The sequence below is a fragment of the Larus michahellis genome, chromosome 1, assembly GCF_964199755.1.
Source record: "Larus michahellis chromosome 1, bLarMic1.1, whole genome shotgun sequence".
Taxonomy (NCBI): domain Eukaryota; kingdom Metazoa; phylum Chordata; class Aves; order Charadriiformes; family Laridae; genus Larus; species Larus michahellis.
In genome coordinates this window covers 142990806-143008408 of record NC_133896.1, presented here as the reverse complement: position 1 = coordinate 143008408, position 17603 = coordinate 142990806, and the positions used below count along the sequence as shown (strand labels likewise).

Sequence of the window (17603 nt, the reverse complement as noted above, 5' to 3'; positions counted from 1 at the left end):
GATCCCGCTAATTCTCTAGGTGTTTCACTCTCTGCAGCAAGCTCTTAGGTAGAACCATTTTATCTTCTAAAATCTTTCATGGGAGGAAAAAAAGGCTTGAAATCATAAGCTGTACCAGGCACTAATTCAGCACAGCTGGGGAGATGCAACATTGCATGGATGAGGGAAGACAAGGAAAGAGATGATCACCTCCCTCTTCTTTCTATCCCAGACTGGCAGGAGGCCAATCTGTCTCTAAGAGTAAATTAGAGCAACATAAAAAAATCTCTGTTCCATCTGAAGATCCTAAGGGACCCATATAGCTAGCTCAGCCCTTCGTGTCAGCCCACTAAATAGATCAGAGGAGTGTAGATTACATACATCAAAGTTTCTGATTTATTTTACCGTAAGTAATAACAATTACACATGTTCCACATACTACACAATATCTTCCATACAGTAAATCGGAGTCTTTCCCTAAGTTATTTAGATTTTTGCAACTGCACTTTGGAAGAATCACTGAATACATTCTTATCATCTTATATAAAGAAGCAAAAATACACTTGGCATTAACGCTTACCTAAAACACAGTGTCCCCAAGCAGCGGGAGATCTGCATTGATTGTATAATGGCTCAGGGAAGAAACTATGAATAGTACATCCCAGTTTGCAACCTCTGCAACAGTGTAGTAGCATCAAAATGCTTATCAGAAATTACTGGATTCCTATTAGATTAGACTGAATGCCTATTAGGGCCCAAGGAATCTAGATCTTCTCATCTCAAAAAGGTGGATGAAAAAACATCACTAGAAAGCGCAGGTATTACAAGTCACATGAAGCAAACTATGGAGAGAAAAAGGGTAGAGAGGATAGAAAAAGGATGAGACCATGCTCGCTTTGCAAAATCAAAACATTTTTTACAGTTTTGCTTTCCAAAAACTTTGAGACGAGGTCTCCCACTCTGGTTATTGATTTTTGATAATCTTGTTTTACTCAAGAGGTCTGCTGGCACAAGTGCTCGTGAATTAAGCAAAAGCTTTCAGTCAGGTCCAAAGATATCAATGAAGTAATATTTGAAGAAAAAAAATACCAGTGATGGTCTCAATTCCTGAAAATATCTTAGTCAACCAGAATTTCCTTTTAAAATTGAAACTCTTGGTATTAACAGGTGGCTAAATGAGAAACCTTTTTTTGATGCTGCGGAGCCGTTGCTCACATGATTGAGTCTATGAGAACATTTCTCTGAAAAATATCAAATACTGTAAAGACGCTCGCAAAACAGAAACCAAAGGTTGCTGCCATAGATGTGCTAAATAATAACAACAACAACAACAACAATGTGCTAAAATTCTTTACTTTCCTACCACAAATTGTCTGGTGAGACAACTCATAATAGGAAAGCTAGGCGTATTTCTAAGTGTTGCAGAACCATGTCACATTTCAGTTTATAGACTATCTACATATTGCAACATAAGAATTGCGTACTGCAGCTGTATCCAAATAGTCTTGAGGCACCCAGTCGAGTTAAAACACCAGTTCGGTTTTCACTATTGTATGAAAAGTTTGTAAATTAATTCTCTTAAAAACTTGGCAGATTAGCAGATCCACATTTTTTATAGTTCATAACAGGAGTAAATAATTAATCCGTATTTCAGACTTTTTTTTGTGAGGAGAATTATTTAACCGCAGCTACACAAAAGCAGAACCAATTATTTATTTTTGTATGTTTCATTTATTCAAGAGAACTTACTTTTATCTGCATAGTCGGAGAACAGAAAAACACGGTGTGGGGGAAAAACACAGTTAGAAACAGTTACCAACACAATAGACGATGATGAAGCACTAGAAAAATAACAAAAGCTTTCATCTTTTAAAATGCAAAATATTTTGTCTTATGATCCCATTATCTCCACAGTAGGCCAGCCCTGCTAGCCCTTGACTTTGATTGTTTCAGGTTTGGGTTTCCATTTTAATGAGGGTAAGAAACCACAGCTCTGGCTTCCTTCGTTTGGAGCTGCAGGGTCACAGCACTGACACTGATCACCGTCGCTGCGTCATGAGTTATGAAACCGAAAAAAACAAGACTCTTGAAAACCTGGTGATTTCTTTTATACCTGGTCGCTTTGGGGTCTTCCATTACGCAAAGGCCAAAATTATTGTAATAGCCGGAGCAGCGATTCATTCTTCTGTCTTTTACTCTACCATCACTTTATAGTTGGGGTATTTTTTATTTTTAATTGGAAAACCCCCAACTCTTTCTCATGGTTTCTGTGCTGCTCCCCTTAGCCAAGCACAGCTTGAAAAAACGCCTTCCTTGATAGACTTCATTTTAAGTTCTCGGCAAGCATTACATCAATATTTAACCTCGTCTCCCTGGGGGCTAGCCGCAGCCTGCCTGGCCTCCGGGCATAGCTGAGACCGTGCCTTCTGTTGCCACTGCTCAGACAGGGCTACCGACAGACGGTTGGACTGGCCGTAGGTCCAGAAAGCGAGGAGAGGTAGGCAGCTGTGGCCGTTCAGAACTGCCCTCTTCCGCTTGTCCTGCAGGGCTTACACTGTGCAGGTTGTGCCCGGTTTAAAAAGAGTGAAAGTCACTTCACTGTGTCCGTGTGCGGTTGCAATGTAATTTCCCCACCATCACAATACCTTCCGTTCCCCACCACCCCATCTTTCCTTGCCCAGCTCCATCTCCCAGCCTGCTTGGCAGAAGAATGCATGGCCGGGTTCTGGCTGGGACAAGCTGGCCGGGTGGTGGCCCAGCAGGGACCGTGGTGGCTTCCGGAGCCGGAGGTTCGGGCGCTGTAGTAGGAATACAGCCAGAGCGTCCAGGCAGTGCCAGATGAGCATGACAAACCAAAGACAGGGCTTGGATGTCTGCGCCAGGACAGGCCTGTCCTGCCGCCCCTCACCTGCTGCTGAGGACATACCCCTGCTCCACTGCTTCCTGGCCAGGCAGACCTCACGTGTGGCAACCACATGGCTATCAGCACGGAGCAAGCCTCGCCAGGCTGAGCGGCAAAGACCAGGGCGAATGGAGGGGGTGAAAGCTTCACTTGGTTTTACCAAAGCTTCATCCCTCCCTGCAGAAGACAGAAGGAGTGGGAATGGTCCAAGCCTCCTTGCCGGGCAACCGAGCCTGGGAAGCTACCCAAGTCTTGACGTGGGACCATTTTCTGACGGGTTTGCCTCATTTGTAAGCCCACGGGACTTTTTTTTAAAAAAGCAAACAAACGAAAAGCGCAGGAACCAAAAAAAAAAAATCAATGCCGCCTCACTATAAATCTGGAGGGAGTTTTATTTGTTTACGTCATTTAAGTAATAAAAATCTAATGTAGGTTCTGCTCTGAAAAAAAACCAGTAAGTCGAATGGGAGCTTACTTAGCAGGGGAGACGTTCGCTTGTACGTCTGTCCAAGCGCTGATGGCCTTGCACCACCGCGATCTCTAGGCTCTGAACACGAGGACGCATCACACGAGCCCGCAAAAACCGTTTCCCAACGTTTCGAGAGTTCCCCTTTCAACAGTTAGACGGATGCGTGCAGCCATCATCTTGGTCGGGCTGCCTTGGGTGACGTCATAAGTCTCTGTAAGAGCCCTCGGTGACAGCGCATCCACCCCTAGGCTTTGGGCTTAAATGTACAACGAGCACGAAATTCCCTGTAATGTCAAAACAAGACTGAAAAAGGAAAAAAAAAAAAAAAGTGGAAAGGTCATTTGGAATAATTTAATTAATTAATAAATAAACCTGAGTTTCGGGGCCTCGTGAGTGTGGCTGTCACCGAGATGAGACACATCCCCCCCATACAACGCCCCCCCCCCCCCCCCCCGAGGCAGACACCCAGGCAACATCCAGATAATGTTATTATTTTCGTGACATTAGCCGTGGGGCCGGGGGGGGAGGGGAGGGGAGGTCGCCATAAAAAAGCTCGGCGGTCCCCCCTGCGACGGGCCGGGCCCCGCTCCGGCGTGGCGGAGGTACGAGCCGGGGGGGGGACGTGGAGGGGGGAAGGGGGGCACCGTGTGTTTCGTGTGGGTGCCGGCGCGGCGGGAGACTTTTATCTATTTTTTGGCGTGCGCGGCTACTGGCGGGTGTGCGGTAGCGGCGCGGCGGGGCGCCGCGGGAGCGCGGTAATGATGTCAGCTTGTTATTTACTTTCCAAGCGCCGAGTGACGGGGCAGGGCGAAAGGAGAATCAATCAGCCGCCGGGTGACCCTCCAGGCGGAAAAAAAAAACCCAACCAACCAACCAACCCAACACCCGCCCCCCCCCCCCCTCCCCTCCCCCAGCCCCACCACCACCAAACCCCCAACGCCCGGGAGCCCGCCGCCGGGGCGGGGGGAGGGGAAGGCAGCACGTGGGGCCGGGACGCGTTGCATCATCCGCCCGGCGCGGGGCCGCGCGCGCTGCCGCCGCCCGTGGAGGGGGAGGGGGGTGGGGGTGGCGGGGTGGGGGTTGGGTACACGGGGACACAGCGGGAGGCTGAGGAGCCGCAAGGCTCCCGGCCGGCCGGCAGGCAATAACGCCCCGTTCCTGCTGATTCACGGCGGCGGGGGCCGCGTCAGCCCGCCGTCACCCCGCGCGCGGCCGCGGCGTCACCGGCGGAGCGTGGGGGGGTGGGGGTAGGGGGAGCGCGAGCGCCGGCGGGTGCTGCCCCTCCCCCACACCACCCCTCCCCCCCCCAGCCCCGCCAGCGGAGCGCGGGCCGTGGCGCCCTGCCCGCTTCGGTGTGTCGGGACCACACGTCATAATAAAAACGATGATAATAATTAATAATAATGACAATGATAATAATCGCGATAGTGACGCGTTCCTCCGCGCCGGGCCTCAGACAATGCGGCCTCTGCAGGGCCGGGCCTGCTGCACCCCCACCGGCCCCGAACGTCATGATGATGATGACAATAATAATAATAGTAATAATAATAACGAAGGCGGCAATAACCGCCGCCAACGGCCGGGCCCGCGGCGGGCGCCGCGCGTGGGTGGGTGGGGGGTGGGCAGCGCGTGCCCCCGGGCCGGCGCGAGGGCGAGGCTGTCCCCTGCGTGCGTGGGGGAGGGCGTATGTGTATGTGCGCGCGCTGGGCTCGTCACCGTGTTTCTGTCACGGGTGGCGCTCGGGGGTGTGTGTGTGGGGGGGTGGTGTGTGTGTTGAAGCGCAACAAGACCCATAACGACGCGCGGAGGCGAGTGGGCCGGGAGTCACCCGAGGGCACCCGCGGGGCGGTGGCGGGGACACCCGCCCCGTGTGCGTGGGAGCCGCGCGGGGGTGAGGGGAGGGCGCGGCGGGACAAGCTTCGCCCCCCACGCCCTCCTCGCTCGCCCCCCGCTGTCCACCCCCTCCCCGTCCGTTCCCCGCCCTCCCCTCCCGCCCGGCGCTGGTGGTGGTGGCGGCGGCGGCGGCGGCCGGGCCCCGGGCGCGGCCCGCTCCCCTCAGCGCGCCGCTAACCGCCGCCGCCGCGCGCCCGCAACGGCCCCGCTTCAACCGACGTCCCGTCCCCAACCCCCTCCCCCCCCCCCGAGTTCTCACAGAGCCGGGGCCGAGCGGCGGCACCCCCCGACCGCCATTCTGCCCCCAAAACTTTACGCTTTCCCCTTCCCACTCTCCGGGACTTCCTTGTGCCGCCCGTACGCGGGGAGCGGGGCGGGGGGGGGGTGGGGGGGAGGAGGCGTGTGCGGCGGCGGCGAGGGGGGATTTACCGTCTGGGCGCAGGCTGGCCGGGACCCCGGGGGAAGCGGAGTTGCACCATGCGCGGCAAGTGAGGGGAAAGTCTCCGCCAGCGCCACCCGCCGAAGTTGAGGCTTCCCCCCCCTTCCCCCCCCCCCCCCCCATCCGCCGGAGCGGGAGCTGCGCCTTGGACGCCCGCTGCGTGAGGTGAGTTTCCGAGGCGGATTATTCATCCTGGGGACCTTACTGTTTTGGGATTTTTTTTTTCCTTTTTTTTTTTATTTTTTTTTTTTCCTCACTTGCGCCAGGGTGACAAACGTCCTTCCCTTCCCCCCACACCCCCCACCACCACCTCCGGAGCCGGCGGCCGGGGCCCGCCGCTACCCGCGTCCCCTCGCAGCCTCCCCTGACCCGCCCGGGGGAGGTGGGGGTCGCTCAGGCGCTGCCTGTTATGACGAAGTTTTTTTTTTGAACCTGTGCGTTTTTAGTGTCTGTTTCTTATTTAATTTTTTTTTTTTTTTTGGGGGGGGGGGGAAGGAGGGGGAGATGTGTGCAGGGCTGCCGTCTGGGTGGTGGGTGTGCTTTCCTCTGGCCCTGAGCAGACCGACCCCCCGGGGTGGGGGGGACAGGGAGGGGAGAGGGGGGAGCAGTTTCTGGAGCGGCTCCCTACTTCTCAGATAGTGTTTTAATGTATTTTTAAAAAAAAAAAAAAAAAGAGAAATGCTTGGGTTGGGGGGGTGGGAAATGCGAGGTATTCACGCTGGAGTGTGGAGTTTGCAGAGCCCGGGTGGGGGAGGGGAGCCCATTCATCGCCAGGGCTTGAATCAGCAGCGGGCGGAGGGGCCGGTCGCTCCCGCACAGCGAAGTTTACTTCCAAGTAGGTAAACAAGTTAGTGGTGTGTGCGTGTCCCCCCCTCGCCCCCCATACCCCCCTCCCCACCGCTGCCCTGTGCTGCTGCCAGCTCCGTTGCCGGTGGTGCCGCCGGTGGAGCCCCCGGCGGGGGGAGGGGGCTGGGGGGTGGAGGAGGTGGGCTGGAGCGGGGTGCTGGGTGCCGGAGGTGGGGGGCTGGCGGTCGGGCGGTGCGGGGCTGCAGCGGGGCTGCAGACCTGTTGCACAGCAGTTTGTTGCAGGACGGTGTGCCCAAGCCCCGGTGCAGTCCCTGCGGGGGAACGGGGTGGTGGTGGGGACACACACACACGACCGGTGGAGGACACTTTTCCCTCCACCGCTGTCATCAGTACCCCGTTTTGGGGGAGTCCGGTGAGATCTCGGGGGTCGGTGTGATGGTGCGGTGCGGTGCGCGGCTCAGGGTCGGTGTGGTGTGATGTAAAGCGAGTGACCCTTGACCTATTTAATTATATGTTGTTGGGTTCTCGAATAGACATCCTGCGCGGCACAAAAAGGGGAAAAAACACAAAGCCACACCCTGAAAGTTAGGCTTGCATGTTAATTTCTCAAAGTCGGTGTTTAGGCTGAATAAAGGCTTTCCTTTATGTTGTCTTAACATGTCTCTTGCGGTTCTCCACGAGGACTTGTACGGCGTTTTTCCTTTCTCGACGCACAAGTCTCGAAGTGTATATGTGTGTGTGGGTGGGGGAGGGGAAGTGGTCTGTTTGGTGGAGCTCATTGAGTGTTTCACGAAAAAAAGGAAAATATTGAAGCATAATGTTGTAGAAAACTGAAATAATCCATTGAAAAGAGCGCTCCTCAAGTGATGATTTGAATAAAATGGAGTGTAAAATTAAAATTTCAAGACTGGTGTTTTAGGCTAATAGTATGAAAACAAATATATTGTGCCAGAGGGAAATCTGATTGTAGGTAATAAATACAAGGTCTTTCCTCGTGACAAATACAATGTCAGATCTTTCTTTCTTAGCCCACTTATTAGCCATCCTTTAACTGACACCGCTTGTGTGGCGTGTACAAGATTTAACATAATATACCTTGCTCACCATGTGGCTGCACATGCGGAATTTAGGCCTCTTCTCATCCTACAGTTAGGGTACTGTCAAACACAGAGACACCGGGCAGGTTTTGAAGCAAATATATTCATTCTGTGATAGCAGATGTTGTTGGCAAGAGAGCAGGATTGTCCTAGTGTGTTTCGGTGTTGGTTTGGGGTTTTTTTGTTTGTTTTTTTTTTTTCTTTAAAAAAACCCAGCAAAACAATTACAGATAATAATTGCAACATCTCAACGACAGTGATAGTAAAAAAGGGAAGCTTTCCCACAGAGCGTTTGTAGAGGGGGTGGGAGGAAAAAGGAAAGCGAGAGGGGGAGGGTGCTATCACATTAAAAATACATTAAATCTTTCTTGGACTACATGCAATAACACTAAAAACGGTGGAGGTTTGAGCAGAGTTGCTGAAGTCATCTCAGTTTAACACCTTCTGTGAGCTAAGCAAACAACCAAGGTTGTTTTTTCTCCCCCCTAAGATGAAAAAGTGTGTTTCAGAAGCAAAGAGAGTTAAAAATTACACGTACGTGTAAACACTGGCAACGACACAGCTGTCCAGGTCTCATAGGACAAAAAAAAGACCCCCAACCCTGTGCAGATAAGTTGTCATCTGAATACATCCTCTGCCCTTCCCCCACCCGATTAAGTAAGATAACTCCAATGTCCTCTGCCATGCCACTGCTGCAAGTTATGCTGCTTGCTCTTCCCTTAGCGGGTGGCAAGTATCCTCTGTGCTCCACAATAAGAGTGTCGAAAGGGCAAAAATAAATTAAATCCTTGATAGGGAAGGATGTCTGCGCCTGGCATTGTCAGGCTTCTGCTCTGCTAGTTTGTCTGGTTTTGGTCTTCCCATTGATTTACAGACGGACTTTTCCCATTTCCACAGCAGTGGGACCATTAGACTTGACGTGTCTAATGCGCTGTGCTTCCTGGAAGAGGTTCCTGAATGGATATTCCTCTGGCAGTAGCAGTCATTAAAGGCCTACATCCGTAAACTTGGAAGGAGTAGAGGAGAATGTCCTTCAGCATGGAAGGGATGTTGTTTCTCGGTAGCTGAGATAAGTCAGCAGTGTGATACGCTTCAGATCTAGCTATATGCTGAATTCGGCTTGTTGTGGAGGCTGGAAAAACCATCCCAGGCCTTTAGCCTGGCGATCGCTGTAGATGGCGGGTGGGTGAGTGCTTCAGTGCCATTAGCTCTTGCTATTTTCTGTTGGCTTCTTTGAGAGTCCAGTGCTAGAATTCATGATGTAGTTGGTATTGAACCGATGTTTATATTTTAGTAGTGCCAAGGGGCCCCCATTCAAATTGGGGCCATTTGGGGAATATTGTAGACAACGGTTCTTGCCCTGAAAAGGTTGCGAGTAAGTAAGTGAGGGAGACAAAAAGCCAAGAGGGTAAATGGTGGAAAAAACTGACTCAGGGGAACAGCAGCTGATTGTAGTGGCTTATCAGCGGGACAACAGTGTGACCTCAGCTGGTAGGAGGAGAGTTGTTAACACCTGGCGGTGCCGCTGCCCATAAATCTGCGCAAAGAGGGTGTGGGCATCCCTTCACCTTTGCGACATGTGAACTGTACCCTGCATTCTCTTTACTATATACTCTTTTAATGCCTGGTATTATTTTAGATTATGTACACCAGCCTGCCTATAAAACGATCAAGGTTTTATAACTCTTGAGGGCAGATTCCTTTTTTTCATAATCTTCATTATGAGGCAAGATGGAAGTAATTTTGTAAACTCTTTTTCAGCTGCTAAATTAAACTCCATTCCCTCTTCCCCTCCTGCCTCTTGCCTATTTTTAGTTAGGAGGAAATAGCTGACCTCTTTACAGCAAAAACCCAGACCCCCTGGGTGCCATTTATAGGTTTCTACCAAATGGCCTACTTGGACAAGTTGGTTGAAATTAAACAAAAACACTGGAACTATGACTCTACATAGGAATAGCAGCCTTCCTGTCAATATGAAATCTGTCATTTTAATGATACTGAAACAAACGTCCAAAGGTGAAAAACAGGGTTTAAGTTATTTTTCTTTTCTTTATTTAAAGGCGCTTTTTTTTTTGTGGCAGTCTGGTCATTAATATAATGGAATTTCATTTGAGAATAACTGACACTATTTTGTTTTACAAACACAAGAATACCCCCAAAGTTAGGGCAGTGTAAAAGCTAGGGGGAATCAAATAAGGAGCGTTCAATCTCATCAGAAAAGGTTATCGTTTCTTACCAGTTTTGTTTTTGTGTAGAGATCTTATCCTAGATAGAGATTTATAAATGATAGTTACTGATATCCAGTAATTCCATAGAAATAAAAAAATACCTTCTGCTAGCTTAACTGAAAGCAAGTTTAACTATGGATACACGCCAGTTTTTAAAGGTTAAGGAGCACAGGCATCTTGTATCGCTTTTCTTGCGGACATTTGTATTTAGTTTAAGAGATATTGATGCTGTAAAAATATTGGACTCTAGCAGCAGGTATTGGATTTCTTCATTTGTTGTTTGTGGAGAGAAGAGTAGGTAGGTGTACATGCAGTCTGTACATTGCCTCTGTAATCCTCTGTCCAGGTCCCAGCCACCAGTCCCTTTCTTTATTCTGGGTTGCGGGTATTACTGTGGTAGCAAAAGAGGCTTGGGGTTAGGCGCATCTGATCGTTTGGCTTCCACTTTTATTATCTTGTTGACTTTATGCAATAAAAGGGGCATCACAGTGTTTAAGCCAATTTCTTGACCTTCTCTATTTGTAGTATGGACAATCAATACATGTCTGCTTGTCCTATTTAAATTGGAGTGCATGTAAAGAGTCGTAATTTTATACAAAGTTACAACGGAATTTTATGCCAAGAACCCTATGACAAACCCTATGCAATACAAAATAATGGCAATAGTACTGTAGCATGAAGAAGCAATTTTTTTAATGTTTTAGCTAAGCCCATTGCATAAATACAGTTTGGCTTATGTGTTGAGTCTTACTCATTTGCTATGAGAAGTTACACAGTAAGCTAAACACATGGACAAAATGGTGCCTCTTGGTGTTTAGATGACATGACTTGTGGGCTATTTGTGAACAGAGGAGTAGTACTAATAACGAGATATATATATATGCGCACACTAGTCAAAATACTTTTGTCTAATTAAGTGCTGAGTTTTCTTGACTCTCTTTGCCATTGGAGGGTGAAACAAGGCTTTTTAAAAAGCAGTGTTTTCCATTAATGTGTAGCAGTCACTCTATACATTGCTCCACTGCCATTCAAAATGCGATTGCATTTACTGACCTAAATTTCATTTGATCTCCCAAGTCTTAGTTACAGTTTAACCTCTTACTGCTATGTAGTGGGTTTAGAATGCATTTTCTCACATAAAATCATAATTTTGTTAGGTGGAAAGCTGTGGTAACATCAAATGTGATTTTATTTTTTTTTTCTGATTGAAACACAACTTTCCCATACCGGCAATAAATTATTGATACAGCAAAGAAGCAACGTTTTTCCCTTAGGCATTAAAAATACTTGGAAATATCCTTTGACAGTATCTTTAAGAAAACAAAGAGGATTTTCTTTTGGTGGATAGATTCCCTTTGTCATTCTGCAGAGTAACACATTTGTTGTGCTCCTATTTGAAGACGGCAAACTGCACTGGATGCACAACTTTGGCTTCTGCTATATTTTACTGGGTAGCACTATCAGCTCTTTATTAATCCTCTGCCATTGAATGGACACTCTGCAGAATATTCTCCATAGTTCAAAAGTGAACCAACTATTTATGATGTATGTTTCTGAACAGAATAATCATGTTATAATAGCACCACTGAAAGGAAGTTGTTGCATTGTTATGATTGACATGTATATAGCTGCTGTTGTGTTTCATGCTTAGAAGTGTCCACTGATGAGTTTGTGCCAATTGAACACAACCCTGTAGCCTACAGGAAAATCATTGGAAAGACGTTCTTCCAAAAGAATTGACCTTCACAGCATACGGTAAATACATACAGGAGACATTAAGTGAAGTAAAAATACAGATTTTTTGCAAATCCATGTATATTGGTAACTTAGAATTAGGAATTGTTATAACCAAATGATTGTTTCAGTGTTGTCTATGCCAGTGGTTTTAGTCTAGTTGCTACTGGCAGAGGATATGCGCGTGTCCAGAGACCCATTAGTATTAAGACTTTTGTTAGCACATAGGCTCAGTTGGGATTGTTGACCAGTGTTAAATTTCACAGGTATTGTTTAAAATGAACTACGCTAATTGCCCTATGTGCATGCATGCACAGGTACATACAGGTACGTAGCTAGTCTTAAGGTAGTCTGAAAAGTAGCTTTGCAGAAAAAAGGAGTCACCCTGAGGTTGGAGAAGGGTGCTGGAGTGTGTTGAATATGCTCTTAAACCCTGAACTAGGATATGCTCAGGTTTCAGGCTTCAGTCAGCAGCATCCGAGGTGATGCAAAGCCAGCAAAATATATGTAGGACTGTGCCAGGCTGGATGTCAGGTTTTGGGAGAAGACAGAGTTGCAGCACCCTTTAACGATGTGCTTGCTGAAATGAGGCAAAGTCAGGAGTGGATGAATACTGTGCTTGTACATCTGACTGAGCATGGTGAGACCAGCTGAGGAGGTACCATATGTGGCTGAGGGATGCATTCAGACTTCAAAAATGATATAATCTTCATTTTTTTGTCTTTTTTTTTTTTTAATCTATTCTGTTCAGTTTTTGGTTGCTTTTAGAAGTAAAATTTAAACCACGGTCTCAACAGAGAGATCAAGGCAAAATTATCCTCTTCCTGAGCGTTCTCCACAGACAGGGTTGAGCTTTGCTGACTGGGTAGGACAGAGAATCCAAGCACAGGCAGTGCCTGTTCATATTGTGGGGATTAGTTTCCAAGGATATCTATCTGGTGCTTTTTACAGTCACAAAACAAGCTTAACTCTTCTTGTGCCCTTTTATATACACACATGAATTAGACCCCTAGGAATATGATTATAGAATTGATTGAAACACACCAAATATTTTCTGATTTTTTTTCAGAAGGTATTGTTAATGCTACCAATTATATGCATTCAGCTCTCTTTCATTGTAGCTTAACTTTGCTGTTGTTTTGGTTTTTTTTTTTTACTTTTTGGGTTGAGTTTTGTCCTTTTCAATATAAGAGCTTCTGTAATTTTATGTAGTTAATGTCATTTACTTTTTAATTTGTTGAATTTTAAACTAAAATAATGTAATCTGGAAGGCACAAATAGAAGGCAGGTTTGAGGATTATTCTAATGAGGAACACATCTTCCTTCCTATCCCAGTTCTCAAAAATGAAAGTAAAGAACAGGCAGGTACATTTTTTTGATAACATTGCATGATGTTCATAAAAGAGATTTTGTGTCATTCTGTGAAAGGTATTCAAGGTTTCTTTATTTCCATTTTGACTGTTACTGGTTCTTTTTTTTTTTTTTTGGGTTGATGGAGTTATTAACAATGCTCATTTGCACTTGTAGGAATCTGTTTTTATATTAAAAAACCCAAACACGTTTGGCTCTGATACTTGTATTTGCTTCTATCAATAAGTATCTTACATAACCAGTTAATTTAAATGAATCAATTAGTTTAAAAGTAGTGCATGACAGTCTATCATAAAAATTCATCCAGCTTCGTTCTCACAGGATTTTATGTGCTTGGAAAAAAACATAAGGCAAGCTGAAAGGATTGCCTTAAATACAATATTAGAATGGAAGGAAACACCCTATTTATTACATACAGCTCAAATTTACTAAGGTGTTAATATAATGATGACTGTCACGGCTGATGAATGAAATCTGGGAGACTACCATCATGTCTTTACTACCTAGTCTGGTAATGCAGGGTAGAGGTTAGGTAAAAAATAGAACGTAGCTTAGGCCATGATGGGCAGTTTACAAAAAGGAGGAAGAAGAGTGGGAGTAGGTTACCTCAAAAGCTAGACTCCAGTGGTTTTAACCTGCTGACTGTCAAGTAGCCAACGAAAATTTTTTAGGAATTTTGGGAACTGTATTTTTTTTTCTTGGCTAAGATGGCATGCCTTCAAAACACTCACTCCTGTGTATTTCTTCAGTGTTATGATGGCAGTGTACATGGTATGTGGGTATTTTCTAATATGTTAGTGTTATTTTGTGGTTACAGCAATGGCTTTTTAGGTGCGTCTGGTTTTTGTTTTGCATGTTTGCATGTTTGCATATGTGCTCACTGCTGGATTAAATGTTTTATTTTAAATTTTGCTTAGGGTAAACAATATATTCTTCATGGTATCTATTACATTACCAACAGCATATAGTTTGGGTTAAAAAAACCCACTTGAAGCATGGAAGAGTTCTGTGTTCTCTATTGGCAACATGTTAAATGCAATTATACTTTGTCAGTTTGGTCATACTCAGTGAATGGTGGCTTTGTAGATAAGGTTTGTTGTGCACAGCAGGTGTTTAGGTACATGCAGTCCAGTATGAAAGAAATAAATTTGATTTCTTTTTACTAAAAATATATAGTGACCTGTATCCTGTACATATTTAAAAAGTGTTCAGATAATTATAGTGAATACTTTTGTAGTTGTTTGCTTCTGTATTTGTATTGCTAGGAGATTTCTTTTTTTCGAAGTACGCATTTTTCCTTTTTTTTTTTTTGAAGTAAATTTGAATATATATCTATTAGAAGAAGGAGAAATCTGTTCCTTAACATCTTTACAAGACAGTTGATAGGGCACTCCTTTCTGCAGCTGGATAAATAAATCATTTACATTATGCTTATAGTGAAGTATCTGCCTATGATCCTACAGAACTACTATGAAGATTTTATTAATGACTAGTTTGAAGAATTTTAAAAATCAAAACACATTGTCAATTTATTTTTTCACTAGTTTATTAAAAAATTTGAATGTAAAATTCTACTTACTAAAGTACAATCCCATTTTCCATCAAATTATAAATTAGGATAGCAAGGTATCAAAAGAAAACTATGAAAAAAAGTTTTATCTCCCTTTCAGTGGTCAGTTTAGAGTTAGAAGTAATGATTGCTTTAATTTGTTAATCTTATGTTAATCTGTAAATTGGTTTCTTGACTAATGGAGTGGGGTTTAGGGTATTAGATTGTCTCCTAGTCTGAAGTTTTGTAATTGGTTTTAAACTTTTTTTTTTTTTTACCACCCCCATCCCCAGTGAAAACTATTGGAGTTTCCAGTGAAATTTAAGAGGTTTCATTTTAATGGATATTTTCTGTGTTTCATAATTTTTCTTTCTGTCAGCTCCAGGATACGCAGGTAACACCAGCAAAGACAGAGTTGGTGATACATTTGTGTTCTGAACATTCAACAGATCCTGTTATAGCTATGACCTGATATTGCAAAAATGTATTTGGCATGTGCAGGAGACTTCTAGGATCAGGCCTTATATGATGGCAGCGCAGATTCTTGACTGATAAGTAAAAATTTCTGAGCCTTTTTTAAAGCGACGGATGACGTGCATGATTTTAGCTTTAGTCCGGACAGTCAGTGTTCTTGTAATGAAAGAGATTGTGATGGCCATCTCCTTTCCCATAGCCCACATAAGAAGTTTTTTGTATGGTGTAACTTCCGCAATCTATTTTGAATACCGTTCTTATCTGAATCCTCCCAATGTTCTTTGAAGTTTCTGTAGCTGGCAAAGATGAAGTCAAGATTTAGAGCCATTTCCTTAAAATATGCAGGAGGTGTGTTGAAATTTACTTAGGCTCAATATTTTGCAGTATAAAGGCTAAGACTTAGCAATTTGAGGTTGCGAACACGTTCACTGAGGAGTTACCAGCTTAGATGGATGGTTGGAACCTGTGACTTTTTTCAGTCAAGTGCCCTTAGTTTTTTAGGCCAGCCCACATCAAAAGGTCTAAGAAACTCTAGCAGCAGCCACCCATAAAGCAACTGGCAAGCAGTGGCTGGATGCTCTCGTCTCTGCCTGTCTAGATCATGTATAGTCTCAAACCTATTCCATCTGTGACCTACCATATAAGAAGCCCAACACGTCAGGTCTGGCACCTGATCCTTGTCTTTTGCGTAAGGGTTGGTTACAAATGCTGTGCCCTCTGTTGAGACCACATGCCAGCCTTCCCACACAGCGATGGGTATACCCCACATGTTTTACATTGGCCAGAGGCTGGAGCTATACTTTTTCTAATCTGTTCTGCGATGAATCTCTGCAGTCTGGCTCTCACTGCTTTGTACAGACCGCAGCACCAAGCCTACCTCAGCCGACTGGTTAATGCCAGCTAAGCAAAGCCGTCTGCAGATATGAGTCCCGCAGCTCGCTTGGTTGACACCAGGGAGGCTTAGTTGGAAGGCGGCCTGACAATGCGTAGTGCAGTGCTTCATCGTATTAGATGCTGGTCATAGAAATAAATACGAAGGTTTCACTGCTCCTAAATGCAAAAAGACACCCCAACCCAGAATGGGAATGTCTGTGTGCTGGTGATGCAGTGTATGTATTTAATTTACTGTTTTTCTCTGGGGTTGTTGCTCTGTGTATGTCAACAGAGGATATTATGCAGTGGAAAATTATGCAGAAGTAGCATTAAGTTTATTTTTCTAACCTTAAAAATAAATTTTGTGACACAAACTTTTTGTCATTTGATGACTCAGATGTTCTACAAATAGTTGTTTTACATAAATATATAATTATTTATGCTGTTAGCATTGTCTTGATTGTTATTTTTGTCTTTGGAAATACATATGGTTATTTCTCTGGTGTCTCAAGTGGAGCGAATGTCTTGCCAGCCTATTTAATGTGCTAACGTATGTGAGAAAGTATGCCCTGTGGCCTGAAACATCATTTATGTATTGCCAGTTGCCTCAGTCTTTTAATTTTTGTTTGTATGCATTGCATTTGGTTAGGTTGAATTTATTATTGATTTCAACTGTTTGCAAATATTCCACTGACAGACCGTTTGCTTGTGTCTCCTTTGAGCCAGCATTTTAAGCATTTTACCCTCATTAGTCTATGGATGTGTTCTTTTGAATGTTAGCCAAATGCATTCATAAAACCAGCAAAATTAAAAGAAAGAAAAAGTATGAGAGCTGTGTGACCTATTATTTGTAAACAACATTACAAAACTGCCTTTCAGTGTTTGACTTTATATTATGCTATATATTTTTTTCAAGTTTTTCCATTTTATTCTCTCAGGTTTTCTGAGCTTCTCACTATACACAGCTATTTGCTCATAAGTTTTAATTGCTGTTTTCTTTTTTTGTGTGTTCTCGTTTGATTTGTTTTTGAAGACTAAAGCTACTAGGTAAATAAAAGCAGCACTATTTACCAGTTCTCTAATTCTGTAGTTTCAAACCATGGCTTGCAAGCTGCTAGGGAACACACAAATTGTTTTTTTAGAGGAGGGGGAAGGAAGTCTATTGTCATTCTCTTCAAATTCACTGTACAAGGTATCTTTATAGGTCCACAAATTTAAAGGGATTAAAAGCCACTGATCTAATTATATTGTAAACTACTTAAGGATGTGATGATATCTATTTTTATGGCTTACTGCTTTGTGGGTGTATATATCATTATCCTAGTAATAATCTTTGTTTTTACTGAAGGTAATTTATAGCAACATTAAATTTTGGCATCAGTTTTGTAATACTGTGTAAATTTTTATGAAAATATCCCTTATTTTATGTAGGGCTGTGATTGGTATTCTCTGATAGAACACAGATTTGGCTGATATTTAGTTGCACAAAGAATAATCTAGAGAGGACCATTTGGATTCCCTTAGTTTGTGTTTATCAGGTCTGTCACATAGCAAGCCTGCTCAACTGATTTTTCTTTTCTTTTTTTGTGGTCTTAGGCAGTACTGGTTTTGTTTTAGACTCCAGCCATTTATATGGTACCATCACATTTCAGTAAATCCAAATCCTTGCATCTCAAAATGTCAAGAATTTTGTTATTTGATGTTACTACATTTCTGTTCTCTCCTCTGCTTGAGAGCAGCACTCCAAGTTAGTGTTAGGAGGGGTTAGGTAGAGGAGGTGTCTATGGT

The 17603-nt window shown here is 44.6% G+C and overlaps 1 protein-coding gene and 1 long non-coding RNA gene across 6 annotated transcripts in view; one reads left to right on the top strand and one right to left on the bottom strand.

Moving 5' to 3' along the window:
- Nucleotides 1-346: 346 nt before the first annotated feature.
- Nucleotides 347-5803, bottom strand: LOC141750911 (uncharacterized). Its single transcript, XR_012589820.1, has 2 exons — nt 5673-5803; nt 347-3653 (listed from the first exon to the last, which is right to left on the bottom strand). It is a non-coding gene; the product is annotated as an uncharacterized LOC141750911 (long non-coding RNA).
- TBL1X (transducin beta like 1 X-linked) overlaps nt 5106-17603 on the top strand; it is a 202474-nt gene continuing 189976 nt past the window's right edge. Inside the window, exons 1-2 of one of the 5 annotated variants that reach the window (XM_074606827.1) lie at nt 5106-5158; nt 5686-5847. The gene's annotated coding sequence lies outside the window, so the exon portion shown is untranslated. Of the gene's footprint in view, nt 5159-5352; nt 5848-6437; nt 6518-17603 lie in introns of those variants that run through there. The other 4 variants (XM_074606818.1, XM_074606867.1, XM_074606836.1 and 1 more) reach the window with 4 other exon arrangements.